The sequence below is a fragment of the Jaculus jaculus genome, chromosome 9, assembly GCF_020740685.1.
Source record: "Jaculus jaculus isolate mJacJac1 chromosome 9, mJacJac1.mat.Y.cur, whole genome shotgun sequence".
Classification (NCBI taxonomy): Eukaryota; Metazoa; Chordata; class Mammalia; order Rodentia; family Dipodidae; genus Jaculus; species Jaculus jaculus.
In genome coordinates, this window is record NC_059110.1 from 55238986 (window position 1) to 55257513 (window position 18528).

Below are 18528 nucleotides of genomic sequence, written 5' to 3' on the forward strand. Positions count from 1 at the left end.
TTTTTACCCAGAGCTTCCTTATATCATGTCTCCCTCTGAGTGGGGCCACCCACTCTGGTGAAGGTCTCACTCTGGGGGAAGGACTTCATCCTTTTAGTTGATCCTTCCTGGAAGCAACCTCCAAGACCCACCACAAAGGGATTTCTGAGGATTACTAAACAGATCAAGTTGACAATACCTTAACTATCAGAAGTCCACCCCTTATCAACTTGACACCAAATCATAACTCCATTCATCATACTTAATTTACAAATGAAAGCAGTAACAAGCTCATAATTCTAACATGGCATAACTATCCAATGTACAACCGGAACCACAAAATCTCTCCCCAACACAAAGTTTGGTGTCTAATATAATAGGTCTAATATAAATTCAACAGTTAGCTAGTGATATAATCTTAATATTGTTTAAATATGTACATACACTCCGTATCAAGGTAGGACAGAAACTTTGCAATTACAGTCCTCATTTCTGTAACTGGTCAGGAGGCCTTAGCTGGTATTTGTAACTGCTTTCTTCTACTACCATTCTGTATTTCCTACACCTTCAGCAAGCACCACAGCAGGTCTTGGTTCTTTACCTGGAGGGGTAACCCATACCTTCATTCCTGAAGGATCTGGGCCATTTATCACATTATCTCTATTGGGTTGTTGCAGTTGCCCATTGACTTTGACAACAGGACATGATAACACTAAGAATGTTCTAAAGGATCTCCTGCACTCCAGGCATACTCTTCCTTACCTCCATTGTGGAGGAGAAGTCCAATTTCCCCCTGGTAATCTGGATCAATCACCCCTGCAATCACTGTAACTCCTTTCTCAGCCTGTTCACTCAAGGGCATTAGGAGCCCAAAGTGACCAGGGGTAAGTCTTAGCTTACAGTTCAATGGAATGTTCCTTGTGTCTCCTGGCAGAAGCACTCCCCCATGTGGAACCAAGACTTGTAGTCCAGTAGAGCCTAAAGTTGCGGGAACAGGAAACAAAAATTTAGCTAATGGTAACGGGGTGATGGTAAGTGGGACCATTTCCATTTCCACCCCTTGATTCCTGGACCTGTGAATCTGGGCTATCGGAGAAACAGTATCATATATAGGACACTGATTCAGAGCATAAACAGCCTGCTGGAGGACACTCCCCTCAGCCCTCGAAGCTATTGCCACCTATTTGGTGCTTTAGCTGCTTCTTCAAAAGACCATTCCACCATTCTATCAAGCCAGCTGCTTCAGGGTGGTGGGGCACATGGTAAGACCAGTGAATTCCATTATCATAAACTCACTGCTGTACTTCCTTGGCAGTGAAATGAGTTCCCTGGTCAGAAGCAATGCTGTGTGGAATACCATGACAGTGAATAAGGCATTCTGTAAGCCCACGGATGGTACTTTTGATGGAAGCACTATGTGCAAGAAAGGAAAATGCATACCCAGAATAAGTGTCTATTCCTATAAAGAAAAAAACGCTGCCCTTTCCATGATGGAAGAGGTCCAATGTAGCCAATCTGCCACCAGGTTGCTGGATGGTAACCCTGAGGAATACTACCATATCTGGGGCTCAGAATTGGTCTCTGCTGCTGGCCAATTTGGCACTCAGCAGTAGCGTAGCCATGTCAGCCTTAGTTAATGGAAGTCCATGTTGTTGGGCTCATGAATAGCCTGCATCTCTGCCACCATGGCCACTTTGTTCATGGGCCCATTGGGCAATGACAGGGGTGGCTGACTAAAAAGGTTGACCACTATCTACAGACTGGGTTAGCTTATCTACTTGATCATCTTCCAATGAAGCCACCTTCTGATGAGCATTAACATGGGACCCAAGTATATTTATATCCTTTGCCCATTCAAAGAGTTCTATCCACATACACTTTCCCCAAATGTCCTTCTCACCAATTTTCCAATTGTGCTCCTTCCAAGTCCCAGAGCCGGCCAAACCCTTGGCCACAGACCGTTAATCAGTGTATAACCACACATCTGGCAGTTTTTCCTTTCCTTCCAAGCAAAATGCACAACCATATGCACTTCCTGAAGTTCTGCCCATTGTGAAGACTTCCCTTTACCACAGTCCTCCAGAGTTGTCACAGAAAGGGGCTGTAATGCTGCATCTGAACACTTCTGGAAGGTGCCTGCGTAATGTGCTAAAACATCTGTAAACCATGCCCTAGACCTCTCCTTGTCAGTCAATTGATCATAGGGCACACCCCATAATGCCATGGGTGCATGCTTGGGGACAGAAGGCATTGCAACAGGAGTAGCAACCACAGGCCTTTTGGCAACTTTATCATTTAACTTACTCATACCTTCAGGGTGTGCTCAAGCCCAATCACCTATATACCACTTCCACTTGATGATGGACTGCTGCTTTGCACATCCAACTTTATGGCCTGATGGGTCAGGTAATGGGCAGCTCAGGTCACATAGTAACTTGATGGCCCATTGTCAAACATTCAGTTTCCACTAAGGCCCAATAGCAGGCCAAGAGCTGTCTCTCAAATGGAGAATAATTGTCTGCAGTGGATGGCAGGGCCTTCCTCCAAACTCCCAAGGGCCTCTGCTGTGATTCACCTATGGGGACCTCCAAAAGGCTCCAAACAGCAACCCTGTCTGCCACTGAAACCTCAAGTACCATCAGATCTGCTGGATCATATGGCCCAAGGGGCAGAGCAGCCTGCACAGCAGCCTGGACCTGTTGAAGAGCCTTCTCTTGTTCTGGGCCCCACTGAAAACTAGTAGCTTTCTGAGTCACTTGGTTTATGGGACAGAGTAAGACACCCAAGTGAGGAATGTGCTGCCTCCAAAATCCAAATAGGCCCAATAGACATTGTGCTTCTTTCTTAGTGGTAGGAGGGGCCAAATACAATAACTTGTCCTTCACCTTAGAAGGAATATCCCTGCATGCCCCACACCACTTAACTCCCAGAAATTTCACTAAGGTGGAAGGTCCTTGAATTTTGGATGGATTTATTTCCCATCCCCTGATGTGCATATACTGTACCAGCAACTCCAGAGTGGTTGCCACCTCCTGGTCATTTGATCCAATTAGCATTATGTCATCGATATATATAATGGACCAACATGACATCCTGTGGAAGGGACAGGCAATTAAGGTTCCTGTGAACTAAGCTATGCCGCAGGGCTGGAAATTTCATATAACCTTGAGGTAAAACAGTAAATGTGTACTGCTGACTTTGCCAGCTGAAGGAAAATTGCTTCTGGTGGTCATTATGGACAGGTATGGAGAAGAAAGCATTTGCAAGATCAATAGCTGCATACCAGGTACCAGGAGGTGAGTTAATCTGCTCAAGTAAAGAAACCACATCTGGTATAGCAGCTGCAATTGGAGTCACCACCTGATTAAATTTCTGATAATCCACTGTCATTCTCCAGGATCTATCTGTCTTCTGAACAGGCCAAATAGGAGAGTTAAAGGGAGATGTGGGGGGAACCACCACCTCTACATCCTTCAAGTCCTTTATAGTGGCACTAATTTCTGAAATTCCCGCAGGGATGCAATACTTTTTATTTGTTTGTTTGTTTAGAACATCTGAAATCTTTAATCCTTTCTTTACAGGTTACATAGACCATTTTTGACTAAGAAAACTGTAGAAAGTTAGTAACCTTTATGTGCATAATTTTGCCTATGCTGTCCATTGCAAAAAAACATGTTCTCCCCACCTTTGGAGATTCAGCTCTGCCACTTGGCCCTTGTTTCCCTGAGATCCAGTTATACCCATTGCATCTAAATCACATAATTCAGCAACTGCAGCTCCAACTGTGAGATCTACTTTACATAAAACACTAATGATAGGGGACTTTAAGTATGGCAGTGCTCCCCTCAGAAATCTGTTTCTTATAGTCTTAGTGAAGGGCACATCTTCTGGACGCTCCCATTGTGGGGGAAAAGATGAGTCTACACGGCAAATCCACTCCAGCATTCCAAGTTCTCTGAGCTTTTTAATCCCTTCATCAACATTAAGCCAAGGGATATCAGGCAGCTCGAGCTCACACACAGTAGGCCATATTTGGATCCATACTTCAGCCAACCAATCAAATAAACTCTTGGTGTTACTTCCAACTGCATGAGCTACATTGTTAAATATAAAATCTTTGCTCAATGGGCCTATTTCAGTAAATTCAACCTGATATAATCTTATGTTCCAACCTCCGTCATCCCACACCCTTAAAATCCATTCCCACCCATATTCCCCATGCTTCTGCCTGTACAAATTAGAGCACTCCTGAAGTTCTTCAGGGGTGTACCTCACCTCCTCTTGTGTCACACTTTCTGTCTCACCTTTAGGGGCTTGCCTAGCCTTCCTTTTGATTATAGGCCTAGAGGCAAAGATGGGTGGGAACTGAGAAGCACCTGCAAATCCTGCTGATTCCTCAGACAAAGAGCGATTAATTCCCTTAGGCAATTGTGGGGTGGATAATACTTCAGGGTGTGGAGGTGGGGATACAACTTCTGCTAAGGAAGGGCAGGTCATATTTTCATCCAAAACATCTTATTCAGAATCTATCTTTGATGTCCCCAGGTTCTTCAAGGTCTTCCCACACATCACCATCCCAAGTCACAGGATCTCACTCTTTTCCGATCAGTGCCTTCACTTTAACTTCTGATAGTTAGAGAGGCTGGGATTTGAGTTTACATTGCAAGTTAGCCAGTCTCACAATGAGAGCTTGGGTTTGTTTTTCTGAAATATAAACCCTGTTCTGGCTAGAGAGGAGAATCTCCTCCAGGGAACCCTTAGAAACCTTCAGATCATGTACGTGGGTCTTAAGCTTGGAATTTTCCTTTTTGACCTTCTGCTGTTCCCTCACTAGTTTGTCCAAAGATGCTAAAAGCAACCAACCAGCCTCATCATTTGTCTTACTTTTCCACAAATATTCAAATGTTTTAATGTTTACAGCATCACTAAATTCCTTGCTCTTCACAAGACATGACTCAGGACAACCAAATATATCTATCTCACAGAGTTCTTTAAACAGTGCACACCATGGATTATTAGTGCCCTCCTTATTTCCGATAAAAGCACTATCCTTATCACCAGTAGGGCCTTTAGTAGCATTGAAGTTGGAAAGCCAACCCCAGATAGCACTAAGCCCACTAGAGAAATCCATCCTTATAATTCTGCTTCTCTAGAACCACTTCTGGTATGGCTCAGTTCAAAGATTTTGGACTATGGGGATGTATGAACATCATTGGAATTGATAAAAACTATGGGACTTTTACAGTTAGATGAATGCATTGCATTTTACATCACGTATGGTTATCAGATTATGAGGGCCAGGAGCACAAGGTGGTGGTTTGATTCAGGTGTCCCCCATAAACTTAGGTGTTCTGAATGCTAGGTTCTCAGCTGATGGATACTTGGGAATTAATGCCTCCTTGAGGGATGGTGCGCTTATGGGTGTTATAGCCAATTTCCCCAACCTAGTGTTTGGCACACTGTCCTGTTTCTTTGGTCCACCTTATGTAGGCCAGGAGATGATGTTCCCCCTATGCTCATGCCATCATTTTCCCCTGCCATCATGGAGCTTGCCCTGGAGCCTGTAAGCCAAAATAAACTTCTTTTTCCCAGAAGTTGCTCTTGGTTAGGTGACTTCTACCAGCAATACGAACCTTACTGCAACAGCAGGAAATTATTCCACCCAGTCCACTAGAACACTTGCTTAGCAAGCAAACTCAAGACATAGGATATCTCTTAACTGTCTTTGAATTTCTTCCATTTTCTTATCTATTAGGTAAGGAAGAGAGCTTGACAAAACCATAGATCACTTAGACCTAATCGACATCTACAGAACTCTCCATCCCAAATCCACAGACTACACATTGTGGATGAAATAAAAAATGAAATTGCAAAATTTGTAGAAAGGAATGATGATGATTAATAAACAAATAGCTCATTTAAAAGTGATTGACATTAAAATATGCAAATATGATACACATTAAAAATGTTTATTACAGTACAAGACATAACTTTGGGCAGGTACATTTAATTTTTCTTTTGTCACAATGTGAGGCATGACATCATAAATAAATTTATCTTCGTATTATAGAGGATTAAGTTTGAACTATGTAAACAATTAAAGCAAAAGAAATACAGAGAAACAGCTTTTTAGAGGGTAGGCACATCTTATTTTTTCGAAATATTTAATATTTATAGGTACAGACAGAACATGTCAAGTAAGCCAGTATAACTGTTGGGAGCCATAGAGCAAAAGCCTCTCCATTTTTTTAAATTTTTTTTTGATTTATTTATTTGAGAGTGACAGACACAGAGAGAAAGACAAATAGAGGGAGAGAGAGAGAATGGGCGCGTCAGGGCTTCCAGCCTCTGCAAACAAACTCCAGATGCGTGCACCCCCTTGTGCATCTGGCTAACGTGGGACCTGGGGAACCGAGCCTCGAACCGCGGTCCTTAGGCTTCACAGGCAAGCGCTTAACTGCTAAGCCATCTCTCCAGCCCAAGCCTCTCCATTTTGCTTGGGCCTGTTCTTTTTTTTTTTTTTAATTTAATTTATTAGTTTTCTTTTCAGTAAATGCAGGCAGTTTGGTACCATTGTTTAGGCTCATCTGTGATCTACCCCCTCCCATTGGACCCTCCTTGTTGATGAAAATGGGTCATGCATTGTGGAGTTAGTCCCCAGTTATTGGTATGATAAATGTCTCTGCAAATCAGGACCCAATATGTGACTCTGACATTCTTTCTGCCACCTCTTCCGCAAAATTTCCCTGAGCCATGTTGGGTTCATTTTTGGTCTGCTTCAGTGCTGAGGTGTTGGGGGCCTCTGAGGCTCTGGCTCTCTGATTTGGTAGGAGTTGATTTTTCTCTGTGTTGGTCTCCTTCCCCTTTGTGCTGGTATCCGGTTCACAGGAAAACATCACCCTTGCTAGTTTTGCCAGTTGTCCTTAGTTTCAGTTGGGCCCCTTTTGAGGTATGTTGGGGAAGCTCTCTTCTTAGGATCTGCATCTATCTGGAAAAGAGAAGCAGATTCTCCAATGGAGAGTAAGTTAGCATCCGGAAAATTGAGATAACACTTACTTTTTTGATAGTATGATAGGTGTAGGCCCTCTTATACCCCGTGGTTGATGGTAGCTTGATATTGTAGAGTGGACTTGTGTTTGGGTATGGTTCTGACTTGTTTCCCACCTCCAGCTATGGGTCTAGTACCACTGAGTGGATCAGTTAGCCAAATGAAGAGCAATTGGCTCCTCACCATGGTTGTGTACCACTATTGCACTTGTGTGGGCATCACGTCAGGTTATTTGTTGCTAATTATATTAGACAATGAGTTGCTTGGACAGATATTGGTCATTTCCCCCAGTCGCCCATGTAGCGCCTTCTGGCACTAGACACGCTGACTGTCTGGGGACTGACTCTCTCCTGGCTTCCAGCCATGCCGTTCGATTTTGTGTATCAGCTGCATGTGGAGTCTTCAGCAATAGGGTCTTACAACTGGCCTTTGGTGGGTCATCAAGTACTCTGACAGAAGTCTGCCATTCTTTTAGGAAATCTTGTAGGTTTCTCTGATCAAAAGCTCATTGTGGATGATAGCACCATACTGGTAGTGGGGTTATAGGTCAGTGCCCAATAAGAAAATGAGGAAAAAAATAACTAATATACAAGAGTTAGAGAGGAGAGAGATAGAGAGGAGAGGGGGAGAGGGAGGGAGGGAAGATGTAGGAGATTTAGGTCAGTCTTGATCCTACCCTCTCCAGTGTCTTGTGCTTCAGGTGTTTCCTGTAAGGGTCTAGTGAAGGTTCAGCCATTTGGTTGGGCCTGTTCTTAAATTGACTCATTTGTTAGAAAGCTGGTCCACCCAGCTTGCAATTACAAATGTTGGTCAGCAGACTGCTTATAGCATCTTATCTTTTGCAAAAGGCCAGTTTATGCTCAGGCTGTCAAGCCTGACACCATCAGGCTGCTAAGCCATTGAGGTCAGGCTGTTAAGCCATTGAGGCAAAGTTAGATAAACACTTGATTACATCTCCTATAGGCTCCCTAAGATTAGAAAAACACCTGGTTACATCTCCTCTAGGTTCCCTAACAATCCCTTGGCCCTAAATCACATCAGCCAGCTTAACTCCCCGCTTTCTTCCACTATATAACCATTGTGTAAAAAATAAAAATCTGAAGACCTTGATCAGAACATAGACTTGGTCTCCTTCTTTATGTCTCTTTTATTTTATTTTTTTTTATTTTATTAGTTTTCTTTTCAGCAAATACAGGCAGTTTGGTACCATTGTTTAGGCTCATCCATGACCTACCCCCTCTCAATGGCCCCTCTTTGTTGATGAAAATGGGTGGTGAAATGTGGAGTTAGCAAACAGTTATTGGTACAATAAATGTCTCTGCATATCATGACCCAACATGTGACTCTGACATTCTTTCCATCCCCTCTTCCACAAAATTTCCCTGATCCATGCTGGGTTCATTTTTGGTCTGCAACAGTGCTGAGGTGTTGGGGGCCTCTGAGGTTCTGGCTCTCTGATTTGGTAGGAGTTGATTTTTCTCTGTGTTGGTCTCCTTCCCCTTTGTGCTGGTATCCAGTGCGTCAGGAAAACAGCACCCTTGCTTTTTTCACCAATTTTCCTTAGTTTCAGTCGGGGCCCTTTTGAGGCAGGTTGGGGTAGCTCTCTCCTTCGGATCTGCATCTATCTGAAAAAGAGAAGCAGATTCTTCAATGGAGAGTAAGTTAGCACCCAGAAAATAGAGATAACGCTTACTTTTTTGATAGAGAGTTTAATAGGTGTAGGCCCTCTTGTATCCCTTGATTGATGGTAGCTTGATATTGGAGAGTGGGCTTATGTTTGGATATGGTTCTCACTTGTTTCCCAGCTCCAGCTATGGGTCTAGTACCACTGAGTGGATCAGTTAGCCAAATGAAGAGCAGTTGATTACCCACCATGGATGTATGCCACTATTGCACTTGTGTGGGCATCACATCAGGTTATTTGTTGCTAAGTAGGTTAGACCATGAGTTGCTTGGACAGATATTGGTCATTTCCCCCAGTCGCACATGCAGCACCTTCTGGCACTCAACATGCTGACTGTCTGGGGACTGACTCTCTCCTGGCTTCCAGCCATGCTGTTCCATTTTACGTGTCAGCTGTGCATGGAGTCTTCAGCAATAGGGTCTTACCACTGACCTTTGGTGGGTCTTCAAGTACTCTGACAGAAGTCTGCCATTCTTTTAGGAAATCTTGTAGGTTTCTCTGATCAAAAGCTCATTGTGGATGATAGCCCCATACTGGTGGTGGGGGTTATAGGTCAGTGCCCACTAAGAAAATGAGGAAAATAATAACTAATATACAAGAGTTATAGAGGAGAGAGATAGAGGGGAGAAGGGGAGAGGGAGGGAGGGAAGTTGTAGAAGATTTAGGTTAGACTTGATCCTACCCTCTCCAATGTCTTGTGGTTCTGGTGTTTCCTGTAAGGGTCTGGTGAAGGTTCAGCCATTTGTTCTGCTTTTTAGGATGTAGAATTTTATGGTACCATTGCTGTTTGGGTCCAGATTAGTGTTTCCCACCCCTTCGGTGCCCTCCCCTCCCTCCCCATCTATCTTAGTGTCTAGTCCATGAGGTACTTGCTGGGTATGTAAGGTATTTATGCTTCTTGTCTCTCATCCAGGTTAATTTCCCCTCAGGTCCTTGTTTGACTCCCCAATGGCCAGGGCAAATGGCTCCCAATGTGGTGCTTGAGGTACAAAGTGTGACCTGCACATCGTTCAAGTGGATGGCCGTCCCAGCCATTGGATCGCCATCCCCTGGCGGGTGAGTGAAGATCCAAGTGCAGATCACCGCTTGAGTGTCTGCCTGTGATACAGATCTGGAAAGGTAAGAAAAGCAGCGCAATTATGGGACAAGCATTAAATAAGCATGAATTGTTTATTGAAGGCCTTAAAACTTCCCTCAAGACACGAGGAATACGGGTTAAGAAAAAAGATTTAGCAAAGAGTGAAAGGTAGCTAATTGCCATAGTAAAGGATATTTTAAAAGCACAAGGAATTGAGATTGCTTCAAGTTCTTTAAGCAGATTTTTTTATTTTATCAGGAGGATTTGTTCTTTTTGTCTGTATGTGTATGTGTTTATGTGTGCTCATTGTGCTTTCTAGTCGTGTCATTTTTGTAACTAAAGAGATGAGACTGATGCAGGTGACATTCCTTTCTCTTCTAGAGAACCATTTCAAGGAATTCAAAGACCTGAGCATAGAAATTAAAAAGGAAAAGTTAAATGTCTTTTGCAGGAGCGAATTTGTCAGGTATTTGTTCTGGGTCAACTTCACCTTACATAGAGGATTATTAAAAACAACAGAACTCCCTCTAAAGAGGTAACTTATAACTTGTCAGGTATTAAAAAAAAAAAAAAAAGATTGTAATGTCTTATTACTTAAAAGGAGGAGGCAACTGATCTGACTTCTAAGCCAGCCTGCCTAAAGATAACAACACAATTTGCCTTAGTTACTTCTAATAAAATCATTGCCAAAAAAAGAAAGAAAGACATAAAATCACTGCCAAGTGTGTTATTAGTACTCATGTCATAAAATTGTCTTTAGACTACTTTCTTTTTAGAAATAGGATTAATCAATTTCGTGTAATTTTTTAATAGCCTTATAATAAAGATGGTTAATGATGGGATGAGATAAATTGATTAAAGGAACTGGAAAGGGATTTTTCAATGTTGGGACATAGAGTGTTTGTTAAAAATGCTTTTTGAGTAGTACTTTGATCAAAATGTTAAAGTATGTAAATGAAGGTGTACATATATAAAAAAAAGAAATTTTCAGGTTAAAATATGTTGAGAGAGCTTGCTTAAGCTTTATCAATTTAAGTCATGGGTAAAACATAAAATTGTTTCATGTTAATACAAATTTCTGTGGTACATAAAATCAATAGCTATCAAGTTTAAGCCAAAATCATTGGTTGTCAAATAATGTTTTTTCTTTCAAATTTATCAAGTGTTATATTAACATTTAGCTAGCTGTTTTGGCTCATAAAAGACCAGATTGTATTCTAGTCTACTGTGTGTAAAGTAACTCTCTCAATTTTGGCATCTTAAGTCCAGTGCTTATAACAAAATCAACTCTTAAGACATATTCCCTACTTTAGGGTACAGCCTCATGCTCAAGCAATGGTACTTATCTAAAAAAAAAAATAATATATATATATGTCATTATATATTAATATATTATTAATAATATATATATATATATGAATATATATATATTCAAGCTCCATGGTTTCTCTGGGTAATTTGTACCCACATGTATCTGAACTAATCAAATATGTCTTCACACAGGTGCTAAGACCTTATACTGTCTTTCTTTTCCTTTTCTGACAATTTCTAGGTTTAATTAGTTAAGTTTGTAAATCAATTGGTACTGTTTTCAAGACTGGTAACAGATTCTGCCTATATTTATATAAATAAATAAATATATAAATCATATAATATATAATTATATATATATAATATATAGTAAATAAATAAATATATAAATAAAATTTATAATATTTATAAATGTTAGATATTTAAAATGTGAGATGTGCCTACTTTCTATACCTCAGATATAAGGCTTATGCTGCCACAGTACAACAAAAAATTTAAAGATAGGGCAAAATGATTTTAGATGTCCTTATGCCATTCTTTAGCTAAGTCTATTTCAGTAATTAAATGTGCAGTATATGTACATACATCCAGGCTGGTATAACTTCCTTTCTAAGTGTGTTAATCACCTATGTAAAAGCCAAAGCCAATTGGAATCACTGGAGTACACTCCGGTGTCTGTAAAGTCTCTTTGGAGAGCCATTAATGACCTCTAAAATTAATCCTTAATTAACTTTTGGGTATCTGCATGTTCCTAAACACTCAGAGAGAAATGTATAACCAAAGATAAAAAATACCTTAAATATATGAATGGCCTATTAAATAACACAAGGTCTTTTCAAGAGGGGAAACAACAACAACAACAAAAACACATTAAAACATCTTTTCCCCACAGTTCTAATTCTATAATAAAGAAAAACAACTATAGATGTTCCAAGGGTTATTTTCAAATCTAAAATATGTAAATAAGTTCTGAGACTAAAAAATATATTTGTACAGCCTTTAATGACACCCAATAGCTCTTTATTATCAAGATTAAATGTTGTATATATGTTTCAGATAACTCTGATGACATCTCATCTGTTTTACAAACCATGTTAAATACTACTGTGCCATTTAATGAACATTTCTGAAAGAAAATCTTAGCCAGCTCATCCTCAGATGGTCCTGAGATGATCCAAGCCTGTCTACCTGGATTACCTCGACCTCCAAAAAGACCAGTTTGCTATGTGCTCACTTCTCATTTATGCCTTACTTTTATTCTTTCTCCCAGTGTTCTCTTTCAAGACTATCTTCCTACACTCTGGAGTCCATTAAAATAGTTCCCCTCTCTGGGAGAGACTCTAACTGCAACAAGTCCCCGCTTCATGTCCCATTCAGCAGGAAATAGTAAATGATCTGATGTCCTCGACCCAGTCGCCTAAAGCAGTTAGAGTGTCTTCTCATGAGAGGAAAAAATAAAAGGGGATTAGATCTACTCCTTCTACAACAAGGAGGATTATGCCAAGCCCTGGGAGAGAAAATTCAAAAAAATAAAGATTAGAGCTCAATTGGAATGCCATGCAGATTACCAATGGATCTGCATCACTTCTAAAACTTACAATGCTAGTTATGAAGATTGGGTAAAGGTCAAAATTCACTTGGAAGGAATTTGGCACCATGATAACTTTTCGTTAGATTTGGTTAACTTACATTCAAAAATTCTAGCTATACAGAATAGTCATCTTGATTTTGATGCCTCTAAGGATACTAATGATTTACTTACTGCAATTAAGTCTGTGTTGCCTGGTTGGGACTCTCTAAGTTCCTGAATAGGCAGCTTTGCAGCTGTGGGAGTTTGCCTTCTGCTTCTCTTATGCCTATTACCTATTTTTTTTCAAGTGTCTAATGAAGTCTATTGTGAATGTTTGTGCAGAGGTCTGAGCTATGCACTATAGAACATGTCCTTGGCTCCCTCAGATTTTATCCTAATTCTCCCTGAATTTTGTCTGACTGGTAGCCAGAGACAGGTAAGATGGGGGTCGGTGGAGAATCTAAAACAGAGGAACCTTCTGGGTCAGAAAGCACTAAGGATGAGGTAACCTCCATTGTGATGGGCTAAACAAACAGTGGTACTTTATGACTTTTGAAATGATAGGTTTATCTAAGCAGGTGGTCAGAGGCCAGAGGCACCCCCAGTGGAGTGTTTCTGAAATGCCCTTAAAATGGAGATTCCTCAGAAACTTTAGGGGGAAAAACAACAATTAAGCAAGCAAAGTTTACAGAAGCAAAAGGTCAGCACATTAGCTGACTAGTTCTCTATCTAAGTCAGGCTTGGGCTCTTTTCTTTTTACTTAAAATGGTTATATTTGGCCTCTCAAAGTTAAAAGAAAACAACCATTGAAGGTCTTATACACACTGGTACAGATGCTACAAGTTTTTCCAGTAAAAATTGGCCTGCATCTTGGCCTCTCACTGTTTCCATGACCCATCTCAAAGGAATTGGACAGGCCTCTAACCCCTTACAAATTTCTGAAGTTATTCAGAGGGAGGACGAGGAGGACAATCAGGGCACCGTTCAACAAACCTTATGTGGTCACAGGCCTGCCCATTAATCTCTGGGACCAAGGACCAGTATGCTTGTTTGACACCAAAGAAAATGCTTCAAGATGGCTGCCAGAGAGACTTGTAAAACAAGCTGATGATTCTCCAATGACATCTCACATATCCAGGGAAGAAACACTTCCCTGAGAAAACCTTTTTTTTTTTTTTCCCCTGACAGGACAAAGCTGGAAGGACCTCGAGATGAGTCTGCCCTGGAGGACACAGTTAACCTACTGGAGAGGCCGACTCCCATTCACACTGTGTTTGGCATCATTGAACAGTCCCTGGAGGATACAGGCTCATCTGGCCATCGAGGACACATAGCTCTCTATTGGGCCCTTTGTTTCTGTGTTGTGCTCGTGTGTCTATGTGTTGCACTCGCTTTAACCCTGCAAACACTTCTTTCTAGACGTATATAACAAAATGATGCCTTACAGCCATTTGATCCTTGCTTTCATAGCCCTCCAATTACCGCATTCCCTGAGGGGAGGATTAAAACCAATTAACCCCCAACAACTTAGAGAGCAACTATTTGGGCTCCCATGTGAATGTCAGGGAGGACATTCCTTAAGACCTAAAAAAATGTACCCAGGAAGCTGATTGTGGAAATAAAAAGGCCAACCTTAGTATGGAGCTTTCCAATACAGGAACTGGCTTTGCCCCCCAGTCTTGGGTTTGCTACGATAAACCAAAGCCACAGCCACCACTTAAGTATGGCAAATGCCCACTTGAATGTGAGTTTGTAATTCAGATGAATACAATATGCTATGACTCTTTCCAGGAGTGTTCAAAGGATGGAGTACAGTATTTTACTGCTATTCCCCACTGTACATATGGGGGAACACTGCAGGGTGATTGGTCTCTTAATCCCCAAGTGTTTGAAAATCAACATGTAATCAAGGCCTATTGCATTTCTACTCCAGGAAAGAATGCCTGCTGGCCAAAAGTAGCCTCAGTACATGTATCAGACGGGGGGCCCATGAAATTATGGTGCAAGAAAAAGTTCAAACCATAATTGATTCTATGATCCCCAAAGTAGTTTATCATCCCCTCCTCCTCCCTAAACCCAAAGGGTTAGAATTAGACCCAAAGACCATTGATATCATCTCTGCTACACACCTTGTGCTTAATGCTACCAATCCTCACTTGGCAGAGAACTGCTGGCTATGCTTGGCTCTGGGAACCTCTTGACCTTTAGCCATTCCCATCTTTAATTTTTCCCATCCCACTTCTTTTGACATAGATGTGGGACTTGCTTCTTTTACCTCTTGTTCTGCTATAATTAATGTCACAAGTCCCATATGCCTTGACAAAGGCAAAACCTTTTTTGTTTGTGGAAATAATATGGCTTACTCAGCTCTTCCCCAAAATTGGACTGGACTTTGTGCCCCAGCCATCCTTCTGCCTGATGTAGATATTGTTCCTGGAGACCGGCCTGTGCCTCTTCCCAGCTTTGACACCTTTACTCTGAGTCATCGCAGAGCAGTCCAATTTATACACCTCACCATAGGGTTGGGGATAACCGGTGGCCTTGCCACTGGGTCAGCAGGGGTGGGCGTTGCCCTCCACTCCTATACAAAGTTGTTCCAACAACTTGCAGATGATGTAAAATTGGTATATGAATCAGTGAAGGACTTACAAGATCAAGTTGATTCTCTAGCTGAAATAGTTTTACAAAATAGATGAGGATTAGATCTTTTAACTGCAGACAAGGGAGGAATTTGTTTAACTTTACAGGAACGCTGCTGCTTTTATGCCAACAAGTCAGGAATTGTTCAAGACTGCATTAGAAAACATCAGGAAGAGCTTGAGAAATGATGAAAGGAGCTGTTTGACAACCCTTTCTGGGCTGCCTGGAACAGGCTGTTACCTTATCTTCTACCTTTGCTAGGACCCCTTATAGGAATCCTGCTCTTGCTCTCTTTTTAGCCCATGGATTTTTAAACACCTCACAGGTTTTATTAAACAACAGATTGACAGTGACCTTTCCAAGCCCATCCAAATCCACTATCATCAATTGGACATGATTGATCAGGGCTTCTATGTGCCAGGTGACTCCCCTCCTTTGGGAGCTGCATAGGATTCAGACCTATGCATATCAGCTCACAATAAAGTGAGTGCAATATAAGCACCAACATGGGTGCGAGGCAAAGCCCTGCAAGGGAAGGTCCCTTTCTGACCGCTTCTGAATTCCCTGAGAGAAAAACCTGACTTGCATGGAGGTTAGTAGCATAACTGTTATCACATAGGCCCTGCCTCCCCTCCCCAAAAGGTACCAAGGGCCAAGATTGTGGGAAAAAGACATGCCATGGGAGGAGTCAGGTCACTGCTCCCCCAGTTGGTTGAAAGCCCATAGCTGAATAACGGGCCTCCCCCTCTTTTGTATAAAAGAAGGGAGGAGATGTTGGGAGCCATTGAGCAAAAGCCTCTCCATTTTGCTTGGGCCTGTTCTTAAATTGACTCATTTGTTGGAAAGCTGGTCCATCCAGCTTGCAATTATGAATGTTGGTCAGCAGACTGCTTGCAGAATCTTATCTTTTGCAAAAGGCCAGTTTATGGTCAGGCTGTTAAGCTATTGAGGCAAAGTTAGATAAACACTCAGTTACATCTCCTCTAGGTTCCCTAACAATCCCTCAGCCCTAAATCACGTCAGCTTGCTTAACTCTTCACTTTCTTCTCCTATATAACCATTGTGTAAAAAATAAAAATCTGAAGACTTTGATCAGAATATAGACTTGGTCTCCTTCTTTGTGTCTCTTGTCTCTCATCCAGGTTAATTTCCTCTCGGGTCCTTGTATGACCCCCCACTGGCTGGGACATATAACATTTTAGCCTTTATATTTGGTAACATTTTTGTTGAGTTTATGTACCTGTGTTGGTACCAATTACCCCACAAACTGGAAGCAGAACATCCAAGTTTAAAATCATTTTTCTACAGCAGGGAAAATGTCTTAAGTATCAATATATTATAAGCAATGAACCTAAGATATAAGAAATGAGACAATTACTTAAGTTAAATGTTCACTGAGAATGATTATACATAGCTTAAGAATAAAGTCAAGGGCTGGAAAGATGGCTTAGCAGTTAAGGTGCTTGACTACAAATCCAAAGGACCTTTGATTTATTCCCCAGCACCCATGTAAGCCATATGGACATTTGCACAAGGTGTCATATGAATCTGGAGTTCACTTGCAGTGGCTGGAAGCCCTGGTGCACCCATTCTCTCTCTTTCTCTCTCTCCCTCTTTATTTCTCTCAAATAAATAAATAAAAATAAAATATTAAAAGATAGAGTAAAATCAAGCCTTGTCATTGTTGAGCCTCAGTTGCATGCCTTGTTACCCATAGCTAATATCAGTATCATAAGATTTTCCCTCCAAAACTCATCTTTTGTTCTATGTATCAAACCTGAGCACTATGTTTAGAGTTAAACTTTTCATGTGATAAGACACTAACACAGGTATATTCACCAAAATACGACACAGATGACTTATTAAAGCACAATTACACCAAAACAAGTTTGGGTGAACCAATGACCTAATTGGGGTTACTTACTCAGCAATGTGAGGGGTTGCTTATAGGAGCAATAGATGACATAAGCAGCTGCATCACTGAAAAGCCCACCCCAGCATAAGTGATGATGCACAGAAGCCATGTCTCTGGAGCACACTGCACAACATGCACTTATTGGTGCTTTGGGGTAGGTAGCAGTTCACTGCTCATTTACCTCTTTCTGGCATACTTCCTTTACACTTTGTGGGTTTATAGAGAGGTGTCATGCATGAGCAGACAGCATCCTTTATGACCTGTTCCCTCCAACACTCAGAAGCCTGGAGCATCAGGAGCTACATGACCAACTTTGGTAATACTATCCTGTATTAAATTGAAAACAATATCTAACAATAATGTTTCTCACAATACACACTTGAATATCTGATGCAGATGCACATTTGATCATAGCCTCTCAGAGAAGAGTATCACATTCAACCCTTGGATGTTTAAAGTCACACACATTTTAACCAGTAAAACATCTTAAGGAATACTTTAGAAAGATATGTATACCTAAATTCTTAAGATTACACAAACATAAAATAAGTGGAAAAGCACCTGGACTGTAGGGTGTCTATCATACAGTGTCTATAATACAGTGTCCATCATTCAGTATCTATCATACACTCAGTAAACTTTTTTTTCATTGCCATTATTGGTTCCAATTAGTTGGATATAATATTCACTTTTGCACCATAAAGATTGAAAGGGTGATGTTTCTTTTGTCTTGACTACTTATATGTAATTTAGAAGATATTCTGTAATTAATATATTATCCAGCCTAAATGACACTTGTATCGACTGAAAGGCCTGAAGCTTAATATTTAGACAACATATATTAGTTTTAAGTACTTACATGGAAAAAATAAAGCACATTTGTTGCTTGTTTGTTTAGTTATCCTTCTTAGGGACTATGTCTTCAAAGAAAAGCTAACTCATTTTATTTCACAGTATATTTAAAGGTAAAAAGCTCTGTTGGTGACACTGGAAGTTTTATGGTGTATACCACTTTCCAGTGAACACTGAGTGAGCAAAGTGCCCATCAGAGCTATAGAAATCAGCCCTATTCATACATTGTTTTGTTCAATCTGCTACCAAAGGTGAGTAAATGAGAAATTTTAAAACATCTGAAAGATAAGACCAGGAGCAGGAGTAATTTTCTCCAGCCATTTAGCAGTCAGCAGCAGTAAGATTCTTACAAGACAAATCTTGCCAGCTCCCTATTTCATTTTGATTAACATTTGACCTAAGTAATTAACTTAACACTTGCATGTGGCATGCCTTTTGCATGGAGATGCTC

The 18528-nt window shown here is 41.0% G+C and overlaps 1 pseudogene; it reads right to left on the bottom strand.

Annotated features, from left to right (window-relative positions):
• Window positions 1-456: 456 nt before the first annotated feature.
• Window positions 457-4476, bottom strand: LOC123463512 (annotated as a pseudogene).
• Window positions 4477-18528: the final 14052 nt, after the last annotated feature.